This window comes from Sciurus vulgaris (genome assembly GCF_902686455.1).
Source record: "Sciurus vulgaris genome assembly, chromosome: 12".
Lineage (NCBI taxonomy): Eukaryota > Metazoa > Chordata > Mammalia > Rodentia > Sciuridae > Sciurus > Sciurus vulgaris.
Genome location: NC_136473.1, coordinates 27,747,330 through 27,774,587, shown reverse-complemented (window position 1 = coordinate 27,774,587; position 27,258 = coordinate 27,747,330). Strand labels below are relative to the sequence as shown.

General features: G+C 38.3%; 1 protein-coding gene and 1 long non-coding RNA gene across 2 annotated transcripts in view; one reads left to right on the top strand and one right to left on the bottom strand.

The window, feature by feature from the left end:
* Positions 1-27,258, top strand: part of CACNB2 (calcium voltage-gated channel auxiliary subunit beta 2) — a gene marked incomplete at its 5' end in the record, with an annotated part of 169,961 nt that overhangs the window by 27,861 nt on the left and 114,842 nt on the right.
* LOC306642148 lies at positions 2,623-19,815 on the bottom strand. Its single transcript, XR_013758400.1, has 3 exons — positions 17,721-19,815; positions 10,448-17,685; positions 2,623-8,802 (listed from the first exon to the last, which is right to left on the bottom strand). It is a non-coding gene; the product is annotated as an uncharacterized lncRNA (long non-coding RNA).

Below are 27,258 nucleotides of genomic sequence, written 5' to 3'. Positions count from 1 at the left end.
TGCAAACATTTACAATGTGATATAGCTCTAGGTGATGAGAAACATTATCTCCGCCTCTTCCTGCTGCTGTAGCAAAACATTTTAGCCTGAGTAATTTACAAAGAACAGAACTTTCTTTCTCATAGTTGTGGAGGCTGGAAGAGTCCAAGATCAAGCTGCTAGCCCATTCACTGTCTGGGGAAGGGTCAATTTCTGCTTTGTAGATGGCACCTTCTTATTGTGTCCTTACATGGCAGATGAATTCAAAAAGCAAAAAGGAACAAAGGGGCTTCCTCAAGTCCTTTTATAAAGGCCAAGTCCCATGGCTAGTGCCCTCCTGACCTAATCACCTCTTAAAGACCTACCTCATAATCTTATTCCTGTGCTGGGGAACACATTGTGCTTATTTTGAACATATGAACTTATTGTGCTTAGTTTGAACATATGAACTTGAGGAGGCACATTCAGACCATAGCACAAAGAAGAAGGGCAAGTGGAGGAGGAGTTGGGGAGTGACCACAAACGGCATCTCGGTGGAGGTGACATTTGAGCAGAAACCTGAATGGGGGGGTGTGTATGTGGGTATCTGGAGGGTGGAATGCAGAATGCCAGGCGGTGGGAACCAGAAAGCCAGAACTTCTGAAGCACATCCTAGAACAGCCCAGAGACCAGTGCTGAGCACAGGAAATGGGGAGCAGGAGGCAGGCAGAAGATCACACAGGGACTTGTGGATGGTGGGGAAGCCTTTGGGCTGATTGCGACCAGATGGAAGGTGTTGAGCCAGAGAGTGGCCTGATTTGATTTAAATCTTAAATTTTAAGAGCACTCAGAAAAGGAAAAAGAAATGAAAAGCACTGGTTGTGGGAAAGGCTGTGGGATTCAGAGCAAGAGTGGAGGCAGGAAAATGAGTTAGGTGGTAGTCCAGACACACGGTGCTTACCTGAGTCCATCTGGGTAATGATCATCCAAAAAGGGTGAGGCTCGCTTGATGGGCTGTGTTTTGCATCATTTGCTGGCTTCTAGTAATTCTGCTTTGCTTCATTTTCTTCCTTCTCTTCGATTCTCTCTTGGTTTTTTTTTTCTCTTTTTCTAAATTTCATTTTAATTATTGCAAAAAAATTTTTTTCCTTCAACTTTATTGACATACAACTAACAATTTACAATTGTATTTATTTACAACATAAAAGGTAATTTTCAATATACATGTGCACTGTGTGGATATAGCTGTTATTTTTCTAAGTACTTTGAGGCTATTCTCATCAGAATGTGCCATTATTGGAAAGTTTAAGAGGAAGGCATAGACCTAATTTATCAGGTTATCTTACAGGGCATTAACTAATTTGAATGAATATTATTCTCCAAAGGCTAAGAGGAGAGCTCTGTTTCTTCTCTGGGTATAAGGGACTAACTAGGAGATTCAACTTGTGTAAATGCTCCATTAGAGTCTGGAAGATACTCCCTTTTCATCACTTCCACTGCCCTCAATGACCTCATCTGCTGTGACCTGTCCCCCTCAAATTCTTAGGTTGAAATCCTGACCCCGAAGATGCTGGTGGTAAAGGTGTGGACATCATGGAGGGTTGACAGATCATAAGGATAGACCCTTGTGAATGGGATGGGATTAGTACCCCTATGAGAGAGGTTCCACGAGCCCCCCTCTAGAAGACTGAGCAAGAAGATGTGCCCCGCCTCCACATAAACCAAGAAGAGGATTCTTGACAAATCTAAGACCAAATCTCCAGCACCCTGACCTCGGGCTTCCAGCTTCCAGAACTGTAGGTCAATACATCCGTCTTGTATAAGCCACCCAGTTTGTGGTACTTCAATATGGCAGCCTGCATAAATGAATACAGTGCCTCTCCCAAGAAGCTTTGAACCAGTTCCAAGAGGGACTCTGTTAGGCTTTGCTTTTTAACATGGATTGTGGTCACAGGTTGTATTAGAGCTGCCATAACAAAATACCACACACTGGGGGTCCTATAACAGAAATGTATTGCCTATAGATCTGAAGGCCAGAAGTTTGAAATCAAGGTGTGGGCCAAGTTGGTTCTTTGTTAGGGCTTAGGGAAGGATCTGTTCCAGGACTTGCTCCTTGGCTTGTAGATGGCCATCTTCTCCCTGTGTCTTCGCATTCCTGCATGTATGTCTCTGCATTCACATTTCCTTTTAATTGTCACACCAGTTATATGCATTAGGGCCTATTAATGACTCAGCTGGATTACCTCTATAAATACCCTTTCTCCAAACCAGTTCACATTCTGGGATACTGTGGGTTCAAATTTAAACATGTTTGTTTTGAGGGACACAGTTCAACCCATGATAAGCATCCTTTCAGTTATAAGTTGGTGAAAAGTCTCACCCATCTCCTCTCAGTTTTTTAGATGCTGCACTTTTGATTGAGGACAGAATGAAAAGATCCAGAAAGATCTGGGTTATAGTCCAGATTTTATCATTTATTTAGTTGTGTGTTCTGCAGCCAATTACTAAGTTAATGGCATTTTCTGTTTAGTTTAAGAATATTTATTACATAGTCTACCACTGCCAAACATTGTTCTGAGTACTTTATAGATATCATCTCTTTTAATATTTATGACAACTGCAGGAAATAGTGTCCCAGGTTTTTTCGTTTGTTTTTTGTGTATGTGTGTTTTTGCAGGGGTTGGGGGCTGTGGGTACTATTAAGTAACTTGCTCAGGGTCACACGACTAATATACAAATAGGTAGGATTTCGCTTGCATGTGTACTCCAGAGCACTTCACCTTATCCACTCTGTAGGCCACTGTAGCTTTCTATAACTTATAAAATAATAGCCACGTGGTGGATCTTACTGTGACAATTTAATAAATGTTAGCTTCCTTTTCCCTTTACTTTCCATATAGAGAGAGGATTAAGTGAGGATTAGTAGATGAAGTATTAGGGAAAGATTATAGCATTTAGAATTGTAAATAGAGGGAGGAAAGAGTAAACAATAATATAATAAAAAGAAAAATTCTTTTTTGACCTTTTTCTAATAGTTTTTGTAAGTTTAAATGATTTTGCCCTTTGTTTTCCAAAAAGAGGAAACTGTCGTTTTTTTATTCTGTTTTCATGTAAGTGTTTGCTGCAGATTTGTTATGCAACAAACTGAACTTGTTTCCAACTTGTTCTTACCTGAGGTGATTGTGTAGTAAGGATGAAGTAGGAATCATTTGCATGTTTTGCTTCTGCCTGGTATTTTTGCTAATAACTGGTGCATTAACATTATTACATTATCTTTCAGTTCAATATTAATGTCTTCTCAGGAATTTGAACCCATCCTCTTTCTCTTAGGAACAAGGGAGGAAATTTCAAGCAGCTGGCACTCTGGAAACTGGTGTAAATTACCATGTCTGATAGTTTATCTTGAACTATGGTGTTTATAGTAACCAACGGAGCATCAATTTAGCAAAATTACAGCATTCAGTATTGAAAGCTTGCACTTGAAGGAAGAACATGGTGAATGTTCTTTTCTCTTGCACATGTACTAACTTTACAGTGTCATTAGTTCTGAATGAAGGAGTATGAGATTCCTTTTGTATGTACAGGTCAACGTGATGTGATCCTTATTTATTATCCAGGTTATTTCTAGAGCTTTCCAAGGAAGACACAGTATTATATACAGCTGGGGAGATAGATATAAATGAGAGTCTGTGTCCTCACTATGCTTCATGCAGAAGACAGAAAGCCAGATGGTGCAGTGAACATAGTGCCTCAGGATTTCAAAAGGAACTGTTATAAGTTAAGACAGAGCATCAGGAGGCTCTGTAGAGGCAGTGGGATTGTAGCTGAGCTGTGGAGAAAAGGTAAGAATTTGAGAAGCTCTGATGAGGGCCTTTCAGGATGAAGCAAACAGTAAGAACAAGAGCATGAATGTGAGGAAGTTAAAGGGTCAAAGGTCAATTTTAGATGAAACTGAATGGTCACAGACTAGAGGGAAGAAAAGGGGATGGCAAGCAGGGACAAGACCTAGAATATAATTTTCTGTATTATGACATTTATTCTTTCATTGAGTGAGGGTTTTGAACCTGAGAGTGAAATGATAATCTGGCCTCAAACTAGAAATAGTTGATCAGTGGTTCAGGAGCCTGAACATGAAATGATCTGTTGCAATTCTTAGGCAAGAAGTAGCTGAGATCTGAAGTTCAGAGACCATGGGACCAGAAATAAATCTCTGCTAGGAAAAATCAAGAAAGCTAGGCAGTTAGTTTGATCTGAGGGATAAGATGGAATGATAAGAGAAGCATTGGTGGCTGTTCCTAGGAATGATCCTTATTATTAAAACGGAAGTTAAGATCTTGCTCAAATCCATTTGCAATCATCTATTTATTTATTTATTTATTTAGTGCATGATTTCTCTAATATGTTAATATGCACCGTGAACATTCAAAAAGATGGCGTTGTTCCATTTCTCAAACTTATTTGTCCATAGAAACCTCTTTAAAAATGTGTTTTTAAACAGTTCTGGACTATTTCTGGAATACTCTTTTGGGCCATTCTACAGTACTTTTGAAGAATGAGGATATAATTAAAAAACAAATTGGACTTAGAATTTGTTTTGAACTAAAGATAAGTTGACTCTGGGATGTGTTAAATTTGTGGTACTATAAACCATGGGGTTGGAAGCATCTAGAAGGTGGCATTTTGGGTGAACTTCAGCTAAGATGAGAAGTTTGCATAGGAAGATGAATTTTGAGTGATTCCCTAGAGGTGATCATTGAATCTATGAAAACACAAGTGGTAGGGAAAATAGAAAGAACATGAGTGGAAAGAGTGAGAGAAAGTTCCCAGTGAGATAGTGAAGACCCTTACTGTAATTAAGCTTCTCTAGAAAACCACACCATATTTGTAACATATAAGCTTCTCTCCTAGTCTACAGTATCTTTACAAAGAATGTCAGCAGGATTTCTGCAGAGAACTCAGTGTGGTTTGAAGCTGCTTCTTGCTTGTAAATGCCAGCCTTGCACACGAAAGGTATGATAGACTGTCTCAAGCTTGTTGCTGTACAAAAGATACTATCTCTCTTTTCTTAGTAAAAACTTATAAAACCTCTGTCTACTCTAAGAACATGGGACAAAGAGTAACTGTTGTGTACCCCGCCTGTCATGTAACTATCCCACTGAGTATAAATCTAGAACTTCCAGACTCGGGGTCCAGAGATTTTTAGGCATTAGCCTCTCTGGATCACTGTACCATAAATAAACCTGCTTCCTGAAAATTCCTCTGGTGTCCAGCCTCATCTGTCCTACATCAAAAGAAGAAAGAGAACTGGTAAAGGAGGTTGATAAAAGATGATCAGGAAGGAGGAAAATTGGGATCTTGCTCTTCAGGAAACTAAGATAGGCTTTCAAGACTAAGCAGGTGTTCAACAATGCCAAATGCTGCTGAGAGCTCAAGGAGAAAGACAGCTTTAAAGTTCAGAAAGTAAGAAGCTATTTCTGGTCTTGGAAAGAAGAGTTAATAGAGTGTGATGGAGTAGTAACCCAATTTTGGAATATCTTTGAAGGAAAATGCAAACAAACTGTGTCATATGCCTTGTTTAGAGTATGTTGTTAACCAAACATAATATTTAAATGAAGTTTATAGGAGGAATAGGAATCAGATTTTTCTTTTTACCTTTGTGAGGGTATGAGAAACCTGAACATGAGTAAGTAGAAGAAAAGAAACAGAAGAAAGGGGGACATGGCAGTGTGTGTGGGGGGTGGTGCTTTCTTTATAGACTGCTCATCTGCACCCCCAGATTTCTGTTTAATAGATCTGAGGGAGTCCCAAAATTGACATTTTTACAGATTCCCTGGTGTTGCTGCTGATATTGATCTGGGAACCCTGATTTGAGGATCTCTACTCTAGAGAGAATGTGGAATCCAGGGTGCAGGTGGAACATGAGTCTTGGAAGATAGAAAAGGCACATCTTTGTTTAAAAAAAAAAAAAAATTAGACACGAAAGAAGAAGCAATAGCTAAAGAGGCATAACATTGAAATGGGGAGGGACTAGAAGCAACAGACAGTAGAACTGGAGAATTATGTTCTAGTAGTCCTGAAAGTTGTCATGGTAGATATTGAAGTTATGACAGTGATTATAGAACAGGGTGGAGGTTAATCCTGTGAGCCCGATGATGAAGCCAACAGGAAGGCAGGTGTGAGTGACAGAATGGGCATTCCTGAGGCAGGTCATGACTGGGGGAGTCCTGAGGCCTGAAAATGGTGCTAGGGGCAGCAGAGTCATATCCAACTCCTTAAGTCAAAAAGAGGAGAACACAGGCCTGCCTCCGTGGCAGGAAGTCCAGAGGAACTTGCTATGGTGAGGAAAAATTCCTGCTTCAGCTAAGGCAGAGGCCAAGGGTCTGACTGAGTGCTTTGCAGGGACTTACTCCTTTCTTCCCCAGGAGGACCCTGTGAAGTGTGTGCTCTCACCCCCATTTTACAATTAATGAAACAAAGTAGTGAGAAGTGAAGTAACTTGTTAAAGTCACACAATTCATCAACAATGAGGCCAGGAGTTGAATCCAAACAGTGTATGGGGAATGCTTGATAGAATCCCTGAGCTTATGTAGCACATTCAGTATTCCATTGTCCTTTTGCCAGATCCCGACTCGAGCAGCCAGTGTCTGAAGGAGGGAATGCCAGTCCCAGGGCTTGCTCTGGGTGCATCTCAGGAGCTGGACACACATTATGGGGTTGTTTCTAGAGCTGCTGTTGCCAAGAGCAAGGTGGCATTTCGCTGCCAGAGACAGGAATAAGAGGTAGAAAGAGGTTGGAATGACTCAGAACGCAGACCCAGAATCCAGGAGGGGGCCTATTCTCGCCAGCATGGAAGAAACGGGGTGGCCCCATGAGGCAGAGAGCCCTTCGTCAGACTCGGTGGTGCCACTGCTCTTCATTGTAAAAATGTCAACGAATATACAAAAAAAAAAAAAAAAAAAAAAAAAAAAAGTTCAGCATCTCTAGTAACCAGGGAAATGCAAATCAAAACTACACTAAGATTTCATCTCACTCCGGTCAGGATGGCAATTATCAAGAATAAAAATAATAAATGCTTTTGAGGATGTGGGAAAAACGTATAACTCATGTTGTTGGTGGGACTGCAAATTAGTACAACCACTCTGGAAAGCAGTATGGAAATTCCTCAAAAAACTAGGAGTGGAATCACCATGTGGCCCACCTATCTCCCTCCTGAGTATTTATCCATATGAACTAAAATCACACTATAGTGATACAGCCACTTCAATATTTATAGTAGTACAATTCACAATGGCCCATTTGTGGAATTTGCCTAGATGCCTTTAAATAAATGGATAGATTAAAAAAAATGTGGAATGTATACAGAACAGAGTTTTACTTGCTATAAGGAAGAATGAAATTATGGCATTTGCTGGTAAATGGACAGAAATGAAGACTAAGTGAAATAAGTCAGACTCAGAAAATCAAGAGTCACATGTTTTCTCTCATGTGGAAGCTGGAGCAAAATAAGGGAAAGAAGTTAGTGTGGGGTGAGGATTGAATATCATAAAGGCAGAGAAAATCAGTGATTAGGAGACGGAGAAGGAGGGAGGAGAGACAGGGAAAGGGACGAAATATGGAATGAATTTAACCAAACCACATCATATGCGTATTTAAATGTACCACAGAATTTCTTCTTTATGTATATGTAGAAAGTACCAATCAAAAGTAAATAAACAAGTGAAAGGAATATCAGTAGAGTTAGAGGAAGGAATTGGGGGAGGGAGGAGGGGAGGGGTAGGGATTAAAATCAAATTCCATGAATCCAGCTACTGTGTATAACTATAATGCTCTAATAAAAAAAGCGTTATTTTCTCTGTTTACCTAGAGCCAATGTAATACTCAAATTGAGAAGTCCATAAAGTCGCAGATTGTACCATGAATGCAGTTTCAACAGTCATAAGGAAAGAATGCTTTATAAAATGGCAATGTACTATATTTCTCTTCTTGATTGCCTTTAAAAATATAAAAGTGCATCATTCCCAAATCTCGGGTTTGAATTGAGGGAAACACAACTGGTCAGTGCCTGCATGTACACATTCAGTAGGGCTAAAAGCATCCTTAAACAAAAGCAGTTTTCTTCTTTCCTTTACAGATATTTTGTATGCATTTTACCTCTAATCACCTAAACATCAGTGATTTTTAACAACTATTAAGAAATACTATGAAAAGAATGTTCTGAATAAAATTGAAACCACATTAGCTGGGCACAGTAGCATACACCTGTAATCCCAGTGGCTCAGGAGGCTGAGGCAGGATGATTGCAAGTTCAAAGCCAGCCTCAGCAAAAGCAAGGCATTAAGCAACTCAGTGAGACCCTGTCTCTAAATAAAAAATACAAAATTGGGCTGCGGATGTGGCTCAGTAGTCAGGTTGAATTCCATCCCTGGTACCTGAAAAAAGAAAAAAAATCGAAACCACAAGATGAGGTATCTTGCAAGGGGTAGTAGGTAAATATAGAGTGTGAATGGTGAAAAAACCCTCAGCACTGGATGCTCCTCCTTGCTTCCTCTTCAGAAAGCATGTCGGAGTAAGGGAGTGTAGAGTAGGAGGGTAGAGTGGCCCTCACAAGCTCTAGGGTACTTTTTAAATAAAAGGAATCACTACTGATATTTCAACATCTTACTCTGGACCTATGTCAGCAGCTATTGCAATCATAACTAGGAAATAACTGGCAAATTTTGTAATTGCAACCATCAGTGTGATAAAATCTATTCAAGTCAGAAGAGATCGTTTGCAACCTGGATTGCATCTGGGAGGAAGTAGTACAGGGCTGGTCTTTGAAGGATGGGCAGGACTTGGAAAACTCTGAATGTTTTCCCCATGGCTCTTGCTGGTTCTTCTCAACCCAGTTGATGTGAGAAAAGCAACAACTTACTGGAGAGACCCCAAATTAAAATGCAACCATCTGGGTTGTTTATCTTACAAATATCCAGTTTGAATTCTAAGAAATTGTTTTTCGTTTTTTGTTTTTTAACCCCTTTCAATTTTTATTTTATTGTAATAAGAACAATTAACATGGGACTGGGGTTGTAGGTTGGTGGTAGAGCTCTTGCCTAGCATGTGTGAGGCACTGGGTTCCATCCTCAGTACCACATTAAAATAAGCAAATAAAGATATTGCGTCCACCTACAACTAAAATTATTTTTTTTAAAAAAACAGTTAACATGAGATTTATCATCTCAGATTTTTAAGCAGTCAATACAGTTAGGATAACTGTAGGCACAATGTTGTACAACAGATCTTGAGAAATTACTCCTATTGTATAAGTGAAATTTTATGCACTTTTTTTAATGTTTAAAATAGCAAATGTCTTTACTATTTGGAAAAATGATAATTTTCCAACATTTAGTTCGTTTTGTTCATTATCTTTTTTAAATTCTTTAAAATTTTTTTTATTTTATTTAGCTTTTTATTTTTTACAGACTGTATTTTGATTCATTGTACACAAATGGGGTACATAATTTCATTTGTATGGTTGTACACAATGTAGATTCATACCATTTGTGTAATCATACATGTAAAAGAAGTTGTTTAGAATCAGTAGCAGGTCTAACATTCCTAGACCAGGTAGACATACAAATTCCCACCTATTCCATGTTTGCTTCAAACTCTGTTCGCGTACATTGCAGGCATGGATAGTGTTTGTCATTAAGATATCTGCCATATTAATTTTGTACTGTTCTAAAGTGATTGTGCTAGAATTTGTTCATGGTGAAGTTTTCCTGATTTAGTATATATTAAACTAAGCAGCTTTATAACTATGTCGATCCTATAAACATGTGTTTCACCTGTAGAAAAAAAAATCATTTTCTTTCTTATTCCTCGCCTCCAAAAGGAAGGTTTATCACAAGTAAGGATGCTTAGCCCGTGTTTCCCAGTACTTGGATTCTCCTCTGTCACCGCTCTGCTGAGAAATCTTTTTGTTGCTTACAACCATCAATGACCACAGAGTCCTTCAACAGCACTAAAAACAGACACTCGTAAAACCTGTAGTTTCATTGCCTTTAACTTTGAAGACACACGTGTTGGACAGAAGGCGAGCTCCTGATGTCATAATTTACGTCTAGATAGGGCTCAATTTGTTAGGCCATTACAACTTTTTCATGATCTATTTTGGTTTCCAGTCCAGCTTTTTAACAGCTATACAAAATTAGGTCACCAAAGGTATCAAAGGCAGCTCACCTCACATCTGGCTACTTTGCCTTCTTATACTCACATACATTTCTTTTCCTGATGTCCCAATCCCATTTTCTGTAGAAGTTTTTATGTTATTGTTCCTATCTCAGAAGATTAATATCAGTCCTTTCAGAACAAGTCCTATAAAATAAAAGTAAACAGAATAATAGCAGTGTATTAAAAAAGAATCTAGTTAGCGTGAACACCTTAAATAACTTCCATCCATTGATCTCTGCAAAGATGGAGATTATCAGGATTGGCCTTGTAGAGGCACTCTCTACTGGCCCACCTGCAGCACACTGGCTGCTTTTGTTGAGTCTTGTCACTTCCTAATGGGTACCTGGTGGAGTCATGCTAGAATATACCATAGTACAGGTGAGTGTTGGAATATTTCTCCTTGACAGCAGACTTGGCTGAGGAGACTGAGAAAACAGTCAAGGTTAACACCAAGATGAAACTCACCTGGCCAAGTGCACCAGCATCCACACAGTGACTTTCCACTGTGTCTTCTCAGCTCAGGTTACTTGTCCCCAGTCCCCTTTTCTCTACCTCTGCTGCTGCCACATCCTGTCGCTCAAACTAGTAATAGTAGAATAGACATCCAACCTGGCTCTTTCTTCCACGGTTGCTCCCCCTGATCCTCTCTCCTCAGGGCAGCCCGAGGGATTTTCTTCACACTCACATTGGATCTTGTCTAAAGACAAATCTTGACTTTCCAACGCTCTTAGGTAGATCAAAACTCCTTACTGTGGTTTAAAAGGCAAAGTGGAAACTACCTCCTGTTGGCCTGACTTTTCCTGCCAACCCCTCACTGCTGGGCAGGTACTGTGATCCCCCCTTATCCACAACCTGCTCCCTCAAGCTCTCTGTCAGCCTCTCTGGCTTGCGCTCTCCTCTTGACCGTTGTGCGCCTGAGTCCTCTCATCTTCAAGTATCCCTAACAAAGAACTATGTTTTGTGACTGTATTAACATCTGTATTAACCATCTGTCACCATTTATCTCTTCCATAGAACTTTAATGAAATATGGGTAGCACACTCCTAATCGGAAAATTCCAAGTGCTCCAAAATCCAAAACTTTTTGAGCATCTACGTGATGCCATATGATTCCACACCTGACCTCATAAGATATGTCACGGTAAAAATACAGGCACACTAAAAATGTATAAAAATACTTTCAGTTCAGGTGTGCAAAGTGTACATAAAACATAAATGAATATCGTGTTTAGACTTGGGTCTCATCCCCAGCATATCTCATTATGTATATGAAAATGTTCCCAAGTTCCCCAAATTCCAAAATCTGAAACCCTAGGATTTTGGACAAGGAGTGTTCAACCTATAGTTTGTAGATTGTTTGATGTATTGTTTATCTATGGTTTTTTGTTTATCAACCTATTTCTGGTCTATTTTTGTCACAGGTAGGATGTCACAGGTGGCAAAGTCCTTATTGGACTGGTTTCCTACTGTACTCCCTGGAGCAAGCCCAGTGTCTTTCTCATAGTGGGTATTCTATAAAGGTCTAAAGAATGGATGAAGACAGTCTTGTTCTCTTGGAGTAAAAAGTGTGGCGAGGGGTTGCAGTTAAATGGCAATCACAGGAGGATGCAATGGGTCCTATGACGGGAAAGGACTCAACCCCTTATGAGATCCAGTGTTACGAAATACTCAGAAATAAGAAAAAGTGTCTCAGAGAAAATGATGTCTGCAGATTTTAAGTATTCCTAACAATAACTACATTTTATGTTACTGTATTAACATTGAATTTTACAGTGAAAAAAAAAAAAGTAGTTTCAACCTTTCTCATTATTATCCCTTTAAGGAGCCTTCTCTAGACAATTGCACCCAGCATGTAATTTTATACCACAGATATATTTATACCACTGTACACCTGTTTATGAACTATAGGTGTGTCTGTACTTGATACATAAAAGATAGCTTTTTACCCCCTAAAGCTTTGCCACCTTGAGAGTGAAATTGCCCCCATTGAGAATACATATGTTAAATGAAGCATTTAATGTCGCTCATTGAACCAACTTTTAAAGGAAATATAGCTGAGGTACCATCACAGCATTTGTTCCTTAAATATTTGTGGCTGGGTATCGTATAACAACACAAGCATTCACACACACACAAACCAGAAACATGTTTTTCCCACTGTGGAAAAAAAAAAAAAGATAATCTTGATTTTTATGAAAAATGTGATTGGTATTTGTGCCCCTTGAAGTGAAAAGTCACTGTCAAACTCATAATGAGTTCAATAAAAATATCCACCAATATGTCATGGGGCACTGGCCTCCAAAGAAGAGCATTATTAAAAGATGCATCAGAGGAACTTGTATTTTTAGGGGAAAACGTGACAGAGAAATGCTCAGTGATCACCGCACAGGACAGAAAGGAACATGGTGGGATTGGTTGACTCCAAGAGTACTTGGTGATATATCGGGATGGTGACTTAGTACGAAAATAACTGCCACAGATTTCGATTTTAGATGGTAAATTATTAGGTAAATTAATGCTAATAAAGTTTCATGGGGATAATTAGGGATACGAGAAAGCTTTGTTTAAAGATTCACAGAGATTAAAAAGTTTCCAGGAAAGTGAATAATCTGGTTTACATCCCGCCATTGCTGTTGCTGGAGGTTAATTCCGTTTGCAACACTCGTATCAACACAGGTCTGTACCAAATGGTTCTTCCTTGGCAGGGAAATAGTGTATTGGTGTAGGAGATGCTGGTGAAAGAGTTTTAAATAATGGAACTTAGCCCAAGCGCAAATTGTATGTCACTCAACACTTTCCACTTGCTTATCTTTCAGGAATTTTAAGAAGGTTAAGGCACTAAGGTTTGTTAAATGCTTCAACTGTGTAGGCCCCCTTTATATTCTGGCTGGTATTTGGCAGCTGCAGATGGATAATGCTTCAGTATGATAATAAGAAAAGGGCATAGCCCTCTAAAGTGGTGGGCTTCTAATTCTGTACTTGTACCAGAATTTCTTTTCATTAGCCAAGTAGAAATGGAGTTTTACTGATGTGTAGTGAAATGAGGCATGGTCCAGCCTGATGGCCCATGAAGGATGCTCAGTGAGGGTGACATTTAGTCCCATTAAAGCTGATGTTTCTAATTATACCAAGGACAGTTTGTTCAGCTACACAAGAAATAAGAGATCACCTGGTTTTATAGACATGTACATGCTTTACTTTGATTTCTCATGTCACCAGCCAGACCCCTGTTACCAGTTATTCTTCACCTGTTCAGTATAATCTTTCCTCAAACTTCCTATGCTTTCATATTGCCAAAATTCCTTTATTTATTGGTTAACACATATTACTCTTCAACATTCTTTTTCATTATTAATTTCAAATGTGAAACTGAGCTGTAATCTGTTTATTCCCTTTCCTACTTATTCCATTCAGCTGCCCCTCAAATTCTCTCCTGTCCCCTGTTTTCAGATCTCCTACTTTTCTCCCCCTCTGTAGTGAGCCTCACCTTGGCCTTCTGCCAGGCCAACTCAACATACAGATCATGGCCAAAATACAGGATGAATCATGTACATACTGACTTCAAACAAAGTTGAACACCCCTATGCATTGCTATCAATGCTTGGATGTATGTTTGTTATTCTGTCTCCTCTTCCTTTAATTTTGCTATAAATTAACCTCATGAATTTATTCAAGGCTTACTATCTTTTTACTCAACCCGTGTTTCAACCACACTAAATCTTCTTTCCTTTGGAGATGGCTTGCTGTGGCATACTTGGACACATTAGATCCATGTAATGATGGCTGTTCCAAATAAATGGACAGCAAATGAATTTCATTTGTCATGTAAGCATTCAGCTCATAAATGAGGAAGGATGATTTATTTGAATGAGCATATAGATAGAGTTTGTTCCTTAGAAAAACGTTTCCATTGTTTACAAGTTTCAAAGATTATTACCATGAGGAATTGTCTGTAAGAATGCGTTTTTTTTTTTTCCATTTCATATAATGTGGAGGGCTTTTTCTGCATTTTTTTAGAATGGCAAAATATATGTAACATAAAATCACCATATAAGCCATTATTCAATATGTCATTCAAGGGCATTAGATCCATTCACATGGTCACGTAACCATCACAACCATCAGCTTCCAGAACGTTTTTATGTTCCCAAACTAAACTCCATACCCATCACTCACTCTCCATTTCCCTCAGCTCCTGGAGGTCCCTCAACTGTCTATCCCAGGTACCATGTGCAAGTGCAATCATATAATATTTGTCCTTTTGTGACTGGCTTATTTTTCTTAACAAAATGTTCCTAAAGTTCATTCATTTGTAGCATATGTCAGCATTTTCTTCTTAAAGGCTGAATAATGTTGCATCGTATGTGAATACTGTACTTTGTTTATCTGTTTGTCTTTCCGTGGTCACTTGGGTTGCCTCCACCTTTTGGATATTGCGTATAATACTTCTGTGTACAGGGAAATACAAGTAGACTTCTAAGAACTTTTGAAAGCAAACCTATTAATTATGTTCATACAACGTGTGCTTTTCCTTAGATTGTGTGTCGTCATTTCAGGTCCTCCTACACAGTGATGCCTCATTTTAAAATGCTGCTGGGTCATAGCACTTAATCATTTTAAATATGTATCACATCTCTGTGGCAAAAAGTGATCTCCCATAGTAACTTTCTTTAGAGTAAAAGAACATTTAGCGAAAATGTTTGGAGAACTAAATGTAAAAATCAACTTATTTTTAGAAATGTATTCATTCTCAACATGGCTAATTGTTTTAGATAATTACCAATCTTGGACTATAAATATATTTCACTTAGAAAATTATTTTTTGAAATAGTTTGATGACACTGAGGGAAACCATTTAACCAATCTGTTACCTGTTTTTTTTTTTTTTAATGAAATAATCCCTTTAAATATGTGCAGTGTTTTCAGCTATACAAACATCTAAATGTGTTTGAAGATAAGTAATAAAATTAAGGTATTTGGTTGCAATTGAATTCATATCTTCCTACGCAGTAGTAATTCAAGATAAAAATATTGAGCTCCCAGGTGGGAAACAAATTTGGCATATCAAATATTATTTAAGTTTAGAAAATGTGACGATTTTAATCCATTTTCATTTTCACTGTTAATTTGCATATGTGAATTTCTACTCATATTGCTTGTAAGAGGTTGTATCAACTCCATAAGGATGAGAATTATGTCTATTTTGTTTACTTCATGCAGTAGGACTCAATACATATTGAAGGCATACACATGAATCATCATAACAGTATCATTTGGAAACTTTTCCATAGACTTTCTCAATGCCTCAACATGAAATTAATGAGCAGAATTTTTAACAAATATCCTACATAAATAAAAAATCCAAACATAAAAAATAACACAAATAATATTTTTTCATTATCTTAACTTCATTGACCAACTGACTCAAATGCTTATATTAGTATGAAAGAAAGAAGGGTGAACTTTTACAGAGATTTTTAAAGGTTTTCACTTCTGATGGTAGCTCACTATTGAAGATGATTCTTTTAAGAATCATTATTTGACATTAAAAGAAACTGTAGTTTGGGTTTCTGTAAAATAAAGTCTACTGCCTTGTGTTCAGACCTTTAGCTGCAAACACAACATTTTGCGCTGATGGCATTTGGAACACTGGACCAATTACCATGAGCCATCCCAACTCCATTGCTGTGCTTCTTTGTCCTTGGTGCCAACTAGGAAGGAAGGTGGTGACTGAGATGACCCAACAGGATTTGTACTTTCAGGCCTAAGGCCATTCTATTAGTTTCATGGGACAAGCTGAACCCACAGATCATTTTCTCAATACTGTGGAATACCAAATTCCGTAGGCCTCAGATGGCCACATGGAGGGGCTGCCACTCAGGAGCTAAAACTTCCTTACCTAGGTGGTATTCATTGGCATGACCAATGCTAGAATAAAATTCACTAAATATGGCAGATACTCTTTTCTCCCTGATACATTGATATATGTGGTATAATTGATCATTGAAATGTCTAGACAACCCATATAATAAATTGGGTAGTTCTTACTCCCTAGAAATTTGTAAAAAGTAGAGTTTCAACATATTTTAGGTTTAAGTAAATTATATGTGTATATGTATAGGTATACACACATATCCTTAACTGATAGAAATAGTGGAAATTTCTTATAAGGCATAAAAGAAAAGTGTGGAAGAAATCAATGTGATCTTAATTCACGTTTTACCTCCCTGCTTGTGGCCTTCAACAGACTAACATAAAGCTAGTTGGAAAGAATAAGGAATTGTTTTCTGGCCCATTATACTGAGATTTTATTTCCAGATTGATAACATTTCTCTCAGTGATGACCTCTTGAAGGTTGGGTAAGGGTAAGTTCTGAGAAAAGTCTTTCTCAACTTTATCACTTTATAGAATTTATACACACAACTCCAGTGCTTAAGTAGGACTTATTCTTTTATATCTATAGGAATATTTCAAAATTATTCACCTTTTTTTTTTTTTTTTTCCTGAAGGAAGTCTGACATTCAGAATTTGGAAAGTGAGTTCAGTGATTGTTTTAGGGAGAATTTTCTTTTTGACAGATCATAAAGCCTTTAAAACTCACTCCTAAAGGACATTTCCCTTCTTGTTCTAACTCTCAAGACCAGAATCCCTTCTTTACCCTTAATTCCATAGGCCACTGTCCCAAAGTGAGAGGGATTGTTCTGCACTGATCTTCTGAACTTTGTCCAGAATGTTCCATTGCTATGGACATGTTGCTCCAGACTGACCCCTTTCTAGATTTTTTTTTTTTTTTTTTTTGCGGTGCTGGGGATTGAACCCAGGGCCTTGTGCTTGCAAAGCAAGCACTCTACAAGCTGAGCTATCTCCCCAGCCCATCCCTTTCTAGATTTTTAACTTTCTTGTTTGATAGCACTCTTGTCTTCCAGTTCCCTTCAGATCCAGGGACCATGTTTCCCCCTTGAGTCTATCAAAACACATTCCATATTTTGAAACTATATATCCTTAAAGCATTTTTTAAAAACTCTCTATTTTGGGCCAGTGTACCTCTACCCATGTCAGTAACTCCCTGATATTATGGTTGGGAAGTGCCAGAGGCTCCTGATCTGTCCTTTGCTGCCCTTCAAGGGAGTTCACCCAGTACCTGATAGGACATGGCTACTGAATACTGAAATCTTCCTGGACCTCTGGAAAAGATACCTGAGGTACTTCTCTTTCAGGCAAGAATTCATCCAGTTCTGGGGAACTGGTTCTCTAACTTGGTCATTTTCACCATTTCCCACCAACCTTAATTTCACAGTCTTTCTCTATAACTTTGCAAAATTTCCAAGGATCTTGGGACAGAATATTCACTGTTAGAAATTTTGAAGATGTCTAAAAATAGCTCTCACACTGTCCATAAGACAGTAAATAGGAGCTATTTATTAAGTAACCAGTGCTTACTTTTCTGTGGTTCAAGATGATTTTCATACCTTTTCTTCTGTCTTCAAATTTTTCTCTCACTTTGTTACTTTAGTATCTCTTTTTACTTTAGAAAAGCAAAAAGTAATTCACTCTTAGTATTTCATTATATTTTTTACTTATTTGATTGGTCTCAGCACATTCTTCACTGGGCAGATAAAAGGTAACAAAATGGTCATGCTCTCAACTTGTCCCCACCACTCTGTGAACCTGTCTCCATCTGTGTCCTGAGTTCTCCTGCTTCCCCCATTGTTGTGACTTGCACAATGGTTAATTCAGGAAACCGGGCGAAGGGTGATGGGGGATTAGGAAAAAACAGACACATTCAAAATAGAGAATGGGCTGGGACCCATTTGGATGGAGTGCAATGACAACAGCTCAGAACGTTTAAGTTTTTATCATAGAAAATGTTATTGTGGGAAAGTTTCTTCAAAGCAAGCAGAGCCATGGCCATGAGTATGAGCAGCCCGGTTATGATTATCAGCTTGCAACCATAACTTTCTACCCCCAAGCAGCTGACATCTGAATCTCAAGGTTAAGAACTGAAAAGCTCTGTGACTGGCACAGAACCCCCTACTGAACACGGCTGATGTCACCATAGCAACTGGACTATCTCGATTGACACCTTCACATCGTGTGTTCTTCAGAGGGGCATTACCTCTGTCACAGGGCAGTTTCAAAACCCATAATTCAGTCCTCACTCCTGACACCCCATCTTAGAATAGAAAAGCCTTCTCTCCTCCTGTCTGGATCCTCACGTTCTATATTTCTCACTTTGCAAGCCTTCCTGCATTCAGTCATCTTCTCTATCCTGCAGCTCCATCTTTCCCCCTCTCCTGGATCATTCCAAGGGCTCCGTATATTATGGAGTTGCCAACCTAAGAAAAACTTCGAAACTCTATGTCCCAGATCATCAGCTACAGCCTCCACTGCCCTTCCCAGTTTGATTTTATCACAACCAAATGGTCCACACTTAACCTCTCCCTTCTTCCCCTCTTCATATCCAGACTCTTCCCCAACAACTCCAACAAATTGTTCCCAACAAGGTCACTAGCAATCTCTGTGCTAAGTAAGTCATCAACTTTGCCGTATCTTTTTCAAACTGTCAGCACTATTCAAAATATCTGACCCCTCCCTCCAACTTGCAGTGTTCTCTGCTCTTGACTTCTGTGGTGTCATGTTCTCTGGCCATCCCCTGCCAGTTTGGGTGCTTTTTTGTTTTGTTTTTTCTTCTTTTTGTGGGATGACAGAGGGAGACAGACTCCTCATCTTCTATTCAACCTCTCAAACTGAGGAGCCTTTGGCACTCGGAACTTGCCTTTCTCTAACTTCCTACTGTTTTAATTTTTTATGTCCAACTGCCTATGTAGCTTCTCCACTTACACATTCCCATGGACCTCAAACTGAACTTGTCTAAAGCACAGCACTCGATTGATCACCTATGTCCCTCTTTCATGTTTCCCCTTCTGGTTAACGGCCCTGCCATCAGTAAGTCCCATTGTTTTATTTCCGAAACCTACCCATCTGAACCACCATGGCACTAGTCCCAGCTACCATCATCTCTCATCTGGGCTCAGCTTCTACTCTTGCTCCTTTCCAATTTGTTGAAGAAATAAAATTGGAGAAAATTGACAACAACTGTATTTAAGCAGGGCAGTAGGAATGGGAGAGGAGACATAGTTCAAAAACATGCATTTAGTTGGTAGAACATACAAACTGAACCAGTGAAAAGTGGGACAGAACCATGAGGAAGGAGTCCAGGGGAGATGAAACAAAGAGGGGAAGAAGGGGAGGCCCAGTTTTTTGTTTTTATTTATTTTGAGACAGGGTCTCATGGAGCTGCAGACTGTCTTGCTAGGTTGCCCAGGCTGACCCCAAACTTGAAAGCTTCCTGCTTTAGCTTCCTAGGTTGCTGGAATTACATGTATTATCACCATGTCTTACAAGAGGCTAGGTTTTAAATACAGATCTTGTTTTTAGATTTGTTGAGCTATTGGATCATCAAGTGGATATTCTTTTTTTTTTAGTGCATATTAATTAGGCAGTATAATTATTTTATTGTGGCATGTTTGTACATGCATATAACATACTTGGATCATTTCTACACCAATAACTCCCACTGCCTCCCCATACACTTTACCCTGGACCCTTTCTCTTCTTTGATAGTCTCTCTTCTACTTCCATGTTGTCTTTTTTTGGGGGGGGGTGCTGGGGATCGAACCCAGGGCCTTGTGCTTACAAGGCAAGCACTCTACCAACTGAGCTATCTCCCCAGCCCCCCATGTTGTCTTTTATACACATATGAAAGAAAACATGATACTAGTCTTCCTGAGTCTGACTTATTTTGTTAACAGGATTGATCTCCCCTCTATCCATGTTCCTGCAAATAACATGATTTCATTTTCTTTTATGGCTGGCTGAATTATACTTCATTGTGTAAATAGACCACATCTTCTTTATCCATTCATCTGTTGATGAATGCCTAGGCTCATTCCATAACTTGGCTATTATGAATTTTGCCCCAGTAAACATGGATATGCAAGAATCACTTTACTATGCAGACTTCATTCAGATATATACCCAGGAGTGGTATAGCTGGATCATTTAGTAGTTCTATTTTGTGTTTTTTGAGGACTCTCCATACAGATTTCCATATGGTTGCTTAACTTATATTCTTACTAATAGTACATTAGGATTTCTTTTTCCCTGAGTTCTAACCAGCATTAACTGGTTTTCTTTTTCTTTCTTTCTTTTCTTTCTTTCTTTCTTTCTTTCTTTCTTTCTTTTCTTTCTTTCTTTCTTTCTTTCTTTCTTTCTTTCTTTTCTTTCTTTTTTTGATTCTCGATAGTCATTCTAAGATAAAATCAAATCCCAATGCAGTTTTTTAAAACATTTTTTTAGATGTTGACAGACCTTCATTTTATTCTTTTATTTATATGTGGTGAGAATTGAACCCAGTGCCTCACACATGTTAGGCAATCTCTCTACCACTGAACTACAACCCCAGCTCCCGCCAGTGCAATTTCGATTTGCATTTTCCTGCTGGTTACAGATGTTGAACATTTTTTTTGTATGATTATTTGCCATTTGTACTTCTTTTGAGAAATGTCTGTTCAGTTCAATCAAATGGATATTTTTGGAGATGGTTGGATATAGACAACTCGAACCAAGATTTGAAGACTACATTGGAATCATCCATTACGGGTTATCCCTGAAGTCATGAAATCACCGAGGAAAAAGGGGTCGATGAGAAAATAAGTGTCAATCCTTGTACCTCCCATCTGTTTTCCTTCTAGACCCAAGCATGCATTCCTCTTCTCTTCATAGCTCTACACCATCTTCATTGACCCCAGTTATCCCCTTCTCAGGATACACTAGAAAGGAAGCACAGTGTCCTTTTCAGTCTTGTTGTTCACGATAAGCACCTACGTCCACCTTCTTAATAAAGGTTTTGTCACTGAACATTTTGACCCTTGATAATCTTCAGTTATCTAGAGCCAGCAAGAGAGTACAACACTTGACAGACAAATACAGTCACACCTCCCCACCCTGGTGATTCCTTATCTGACATTCCAGTGATGGTACATGAAGCCAAGAATCCCAAAGCAGCAAACAAAACCTTCCAGCCATCCAATTAGAATTATCCTTCCAGCCATCCTGGTAGAATTACAACACAGAAGCACCGACACTGGAGACTGTGTTTTACATATATATATATATATATATATATATATTTTTTTTTTTTTTTTTTTGCGGTACTGGGGATCAAACTCAGGGCCTTGTGAGCTATCTCCCCAACCCTACCCATACTTTTTTGTTGTCTTTCTTTTTAGATAAACATACAGTAGAGTATATTTTGATGTATTCCACATACTTGGAATATAACTTATTTTCACTAGGATCCCATTCTTGTGGTTGAACATGATGTGGAGTTATATTGGTTGTGTATTCATACATGAACATAGGAAAGCTACCTATACTTCTAATGAGGTTAGTTTCTCTGACCATGACTGTTGACTCTTGAACTGTATGAAAGTTCTACATAGAAGGTTCTGTCCCGTTGTTTCTGCAGAGGGAAGAAAATTAGGTTCCTTCATTGTCATTATTATAATCCATTATGGGTATTAGCAATTTTTGTCAGTTTAATGGTACTTCACAATTCTTCATCTAAAGTTCTAGCTCCCTGGAGCGGGTGGACAAGTTCTAGACCAACAACTATTATAAATGTGTGCTAATAAACTGGCTACCAGATTGAAACAAATCTATAAAGTTTCAGTGATGTCCAAATAATATGGAATGTGATGTTTCAAATAGAATAGGATGAGATAGAAAGGCATTCTTAGTTTTGAAAGAGTATCAAATAATCTATTTTGTAGTCTTTTAATTGAAGTGATACATTCTCTTTGCATTAACCTTTTGCTGCAATGTTCAAATATTTACTAACTGTGGGCAGCACTCAAACTTCAGTGTTGAATTCTTCATACTTGAATATAATCTGTGTTCTTGAAGAATCTTAAGAGTCTAACTTTGTGGTCAAGTAATATTGGTTGGTGTCCAGTGTACACCAGGCGTTGGAAAAACAAAAGTGAGAGATGGTTCCTACCTCACAAAGCTTACAGTTTGGTGAGTTTACAGTCTGGCTAAGATAAAACCCACATACAAGATACATAGCAATACAAACTAGTATGTAACATATGCCAGTTGAGTAGCATACACTTTAAGTGCTTCAGGACTTTAAAGAAAGGAGTATCTGGTGAGCTAACTGGAAAGTAATTAGAGAATAATTTACAGGTGTCCACCCAATAGAAGCAACTTGGAAACCAGGACCCCTATTTATGTTTACTAACGCAAATGACTTTTCACTTTGGCATTTTTCTGCCAACTTCTCCAATTGCTTGATTGATTGTAGCACTGGCAATTGAACCTGGGGCCTTGTGCATGTGAGGCAAGTGCTCCATCACTGAGCTATGCCACCAGCACTCTTTTCATTTTATTTTGAAAAGGTTTGCTAAGTGGCCCCAGCTGGCCTTGAACTTGTGGCACTCTTGCCTCACACTTCTTAGAAGCTGTGATTATAGGTGTGTGCCACCATGCCCAGCTCCTCTTCTAAACCCTTATTCAGGCACAGTTGATCAACCCCCTTCTTTGTAATGCTTCTGGTTTTTTTTTTTTTTTTCCCTTTGGATCAATATTTTTTTATTTGTTCCAATTAGTTATACATGACAGCAGAATGCATTTCAATTCATTGTACACAAATGGAGCACAACTTTTCATTTCTCTGATTGTTTATGATGTAGAGGCACATCATTCGTAGGATCGTACACGTACCTAGGGTAATGATGTCAATCTCATTCCAAAATCTTTTCCATCCCAATGCCCCCTCCCCTTCCTCCCCTTTGCCCAATCCAGAGTTCCTCCATTCTTCCCTTACCCCCCCACCCTTGATTATGGATCAGCATCCACTTATCAGAGAAAACATTTAGCCTTTGGTTTTTTGGATTTGGCTTATTTGACATAGCATGATATTCTCCAACTCCATCCGTTTACCTGCAAATGCCATAATTTTATTCTCCTTTAAGGCTGAGTAATATTCCATTACATATATACCACACTTTCTTTATCCATTCATGTTGAAGAGCATCTAGGTTGGTTCCACAGTTTAGCTATTGTGAATTGAACTCCAAGTCTCTCCTGCTTAATGCTAGCAAATTTCTAGAAAACACCCAAACCTAGAAGTCTGACTCCCTAAATGGGAAGTTCATAGAATAAGTTATTTAGAAGAGACGGTGAAGAGTTTGATTCTTACCTCTTTTCTTTAACACACAAGCAATCTGAGGCTTGGAGAGACATAATGACTTTTTGAGATCAGAGATTTGTTATTAATAAACCAAGTTCAACACAGTTTGGGCCAGCAATCACTGTAAAATCATAACATCCATATCTGGTTAGTTAGAAGAAAAAGAAGTAATGGTTGATACAGTTTATCTAACTTCAGTTTTTTACTAAAACATAATTAATCACATCTGTAGGCTTTTTTAAAGATTTTTTTTCCCCACCTCAACAAGTCATAGGATCTTGAGGTTAAGGGTCTGGTTTTATTCATTTTTGTATGAAGCCCACAAACTTAAACATGCTCAAAATATTTTCCTTAGCCTACAAATCAATTAATAATAAATATGTAAATTAATCATAAATATTTTCAGTAGAACATTCAGTAGAGGAATTGCTGTTTAGAAATATGTTTATGAAATATACTCTCATCTTTATTTAAGGAAGCCAGATGCTTGCACTAGTCAAAAGATATCTAGTAAAAAGAAATGTGGGACTGAGGCTAAAGCTCAGTGGCAGAGTGCTTGCTTAGCATGTGGAAGGCACTGGGTTTGATCTTTAGTACCACATTTAAAAAAAAAAAAAAAAGATAAAGTCATTCTGGCCATATACAACTACAAAAGTTTGTTTAAGAAGAAATGTATTCATGAAAAGAACTTCAGAATTGTATGAATGGGCCTATCATAAATACAAGAAATGGCTAAGACTTCTAATGAAAGAGATATATCGCATCCTGTGGGACTAACATGCCAATACTGTGCCTGGCAAGCTAAATAGTAATATCCCTCTTCTGTGTTGTTGGATTTAAAAAAAAAAAAAAAATGCTCAGTACTTTAGTTTCATGTGCTTCAATGTGTTCCCAATTTTTGCGTGTGTCTACATATGTAAATGTATACATTGAATAAACTTCCCAACTTAAAAAGGCTTATGCAGTCATATAGTTTATAGTCTTTATCTCTTTCCTATCTTCTCTTCTAGACTTAACTTCAGTTTGCTCACACCAGATTTATATAGTTCACCAGATCTTATCACACTGTGTCTGTTTACCCCTTTAAACTCATTCTACCTAAGCATTCATCTCCACGTGTTCAATGGCTAGCCCCTGGGAAGCAATCAAATATTTGTCCAAATCTTTGCTCCATGCTAGCAATGGAAAGAGGCGGTAGTGCTGAATAAACAGATAAAGGAAGCACCATCTGCCCTTAAAGGAACTCAATCTGGTTACAGAGACAGTCAGTCAAGGTAGAAGAGGTATGAATGTTTGAGCCAAATAGACTGGTTTCTACTCTCCTGTTCCAAACTAGAGCATTGATATTATGGTGGATGTCATCTCAGGTCAAATGTAAGGTGTTACACAAAATTGGAAAAATCTGTCAAATGAACATTCATGGAAGCCCTTAAAATTAGGAAATTGTTTACACATGACAAGACAACCCCTTTTTTTTAATCCCCAAAATCTTCATAAAATATTTGTCTTGATACATTGAAAGTCTGTTCTTGTTGGTAAGTGTTGTTTTGTCAAACACGGGAAGCCATTACCCTTCTTCCCCTGATCTTTTGGATTTTCCACTTCCCCTAGAGCACTACTTAGTCAAAGCCTAAAATTGGAGCAGAAATTATGGGGTAGTGGAGTTGGAATTAAGGGGTAGGTTTTCTATCACATACAACCATCTGGTTTGGAGATTACCATCTGACTTTCTTCATTTGCAAAGTGGGAATAAATATGCCTAATGTCCCTGCTGAAAGTATTTGCCTTTCTCAGGCAAAAGGGACCTTAAATATCTCATTCTATCATTGAGATAAAGAAGAAATTGGTAGATGGAGACATACATATGTAGTAACAATAAAATGTCTTAAAGATGTTTTATGAATTATGAATTCCTATCAAATATTACATACTACCCACCAAACATCCTGATACCACCACCCATTTGCTTTCTGCTTAACTGAGCTTAGAGTACGTAGACATAAAGGAACAATGTGTCTCACCCCAGACACATTAACTCCAGGATCTCTGTTTTACTCTAGTCATTTCTCTGCATGACTGTTCACAACCTCCTTCTATCTTGTATATACCTCTGAGGTTTAGGTTCCTTCACTTTCTTTCTGTGGATCAGACCTCCCTGGCTTCACTTTCTTTTCTGTCATCCTTGAACACTTTCTTTTCTGAACATCCTTGGTTGACCAGACAAACCATTCTTCAGCAGGAGAATCAATTCCTTTGAAACCCAACCCATCCTTCCACCCTAACTGCCTAATTGGTGGCATGATAGAAGCAACTTATTTAGCCTGATATTAACCCCAAATATTTGGATTTGGAGACTTGGTAGAAGAGCTTTAGTATCCTTGGCTAAAATTTAGGTCTAGGTTAAAACTGTATCTAACACGACTACATCTCCTTAACAAATTTCTTGGTTGACTGTTTTTTGTTCAAACTTTAGAAAACAAGTAGCCTTTCAGGCACAGTTTTTTTGCGCTCTGAATATTCTGTATAGCATTATTAAAATGCAGGTAACTGAGTCTATCTCTCTGAAGTAATTTCAGTTTATTAGGTTTGGGCTGAGACTTGCCATCTGCATTTTTAAGAGTCTTCATCCCTGTGGCTGAATCAGATGGAAAATAAAATTTTAGCATCACTGCTTTAGAATACATTGTTTCTAAACTTGGTGAGATGTTAAAGTGGTTCAGCAGAATTTGCATGGTTGTTCTGTCGTATCAGTGGTTCTAAATCAAAGGCATGCATGAAAGTCAACTGTGGTACTTTTAATGTCATCAGTGAAAAATATTCATCCTTCGAATTTACCCATTGGTTATTCAGTACACTACTTTTCAGGTGGTTCCTTACTCCTTTTTCTGTTAAAAAAAAAAGATGATTTACATTCCTTATATATCTTAGCTTTCTATTTCTGTGACAAAATACCTGAGATAATCAGCTTAAAAAGAAGAAAGGTTTATTTTGGCTCATAGTTTCAAGTTTCGGTCCATAGTCAGTTGGTCCATTGTTTTTGGGGCCTGTGACAAGGCAATATATCATGGTGGGGAGTGTGTGACACAGGAAACTGCTCACAGTAAGCAAAAGAAAGAAAGTGGCTAGAGTCCCAATATCCCCATGAACCTTACTTCCTCCTACTAGGACCCACCTTTTAAAGGTTATCTACCACTTACCAATAGTGCAAGGTTGAGAGGCAAGCCTTTAACACATGAACCTTTGGAGGAGCCTCAATCTAAATTGTAGAAGTATGGTATGGTAAGATACATCTACAATGGAAATAAATGCAATGCATATTTTGAATAGTAGTATTTCAATTTAGGTTAATAATTGATAAGTGTAAAGGTAATATTTGAGTTATTCACAGGACTTAGAAAAAGTCTTATGGAAATCTGTAGATTTACAACAGCCATTTAAAAAAAAAATTGCCACAACATAAACACTGAAAGTAATGTTATGCTTTCTCCATCCCCCACTGAAATCACATTTAAATTCAGAATCACCGGTGCTAGTTTACATTCAATTTAAGACAGCCAGGCCAAAAATAGCCTTAATGACGCATGCAAAACATTTTCCTAGGAACAGACTCTGGACTTACTAGTGTCTGAAGCGATCAGTCGATACTCATCTGGTGCACTGGTGTGTTGGTAAGGGATGCCAGAAATGTGTGCCTTCTCCTATCAGTCACTGGAGAATTAACGTAACTGGCTTTAAATAGCCAAAGTGGAGAAGGAGATTGTTCCTGCTTCTTAAAAATATGTATCTTCTTCTGGCTGTAAAGTAGCAATTAAAAGCTGTCATCTAAAGTTAAAA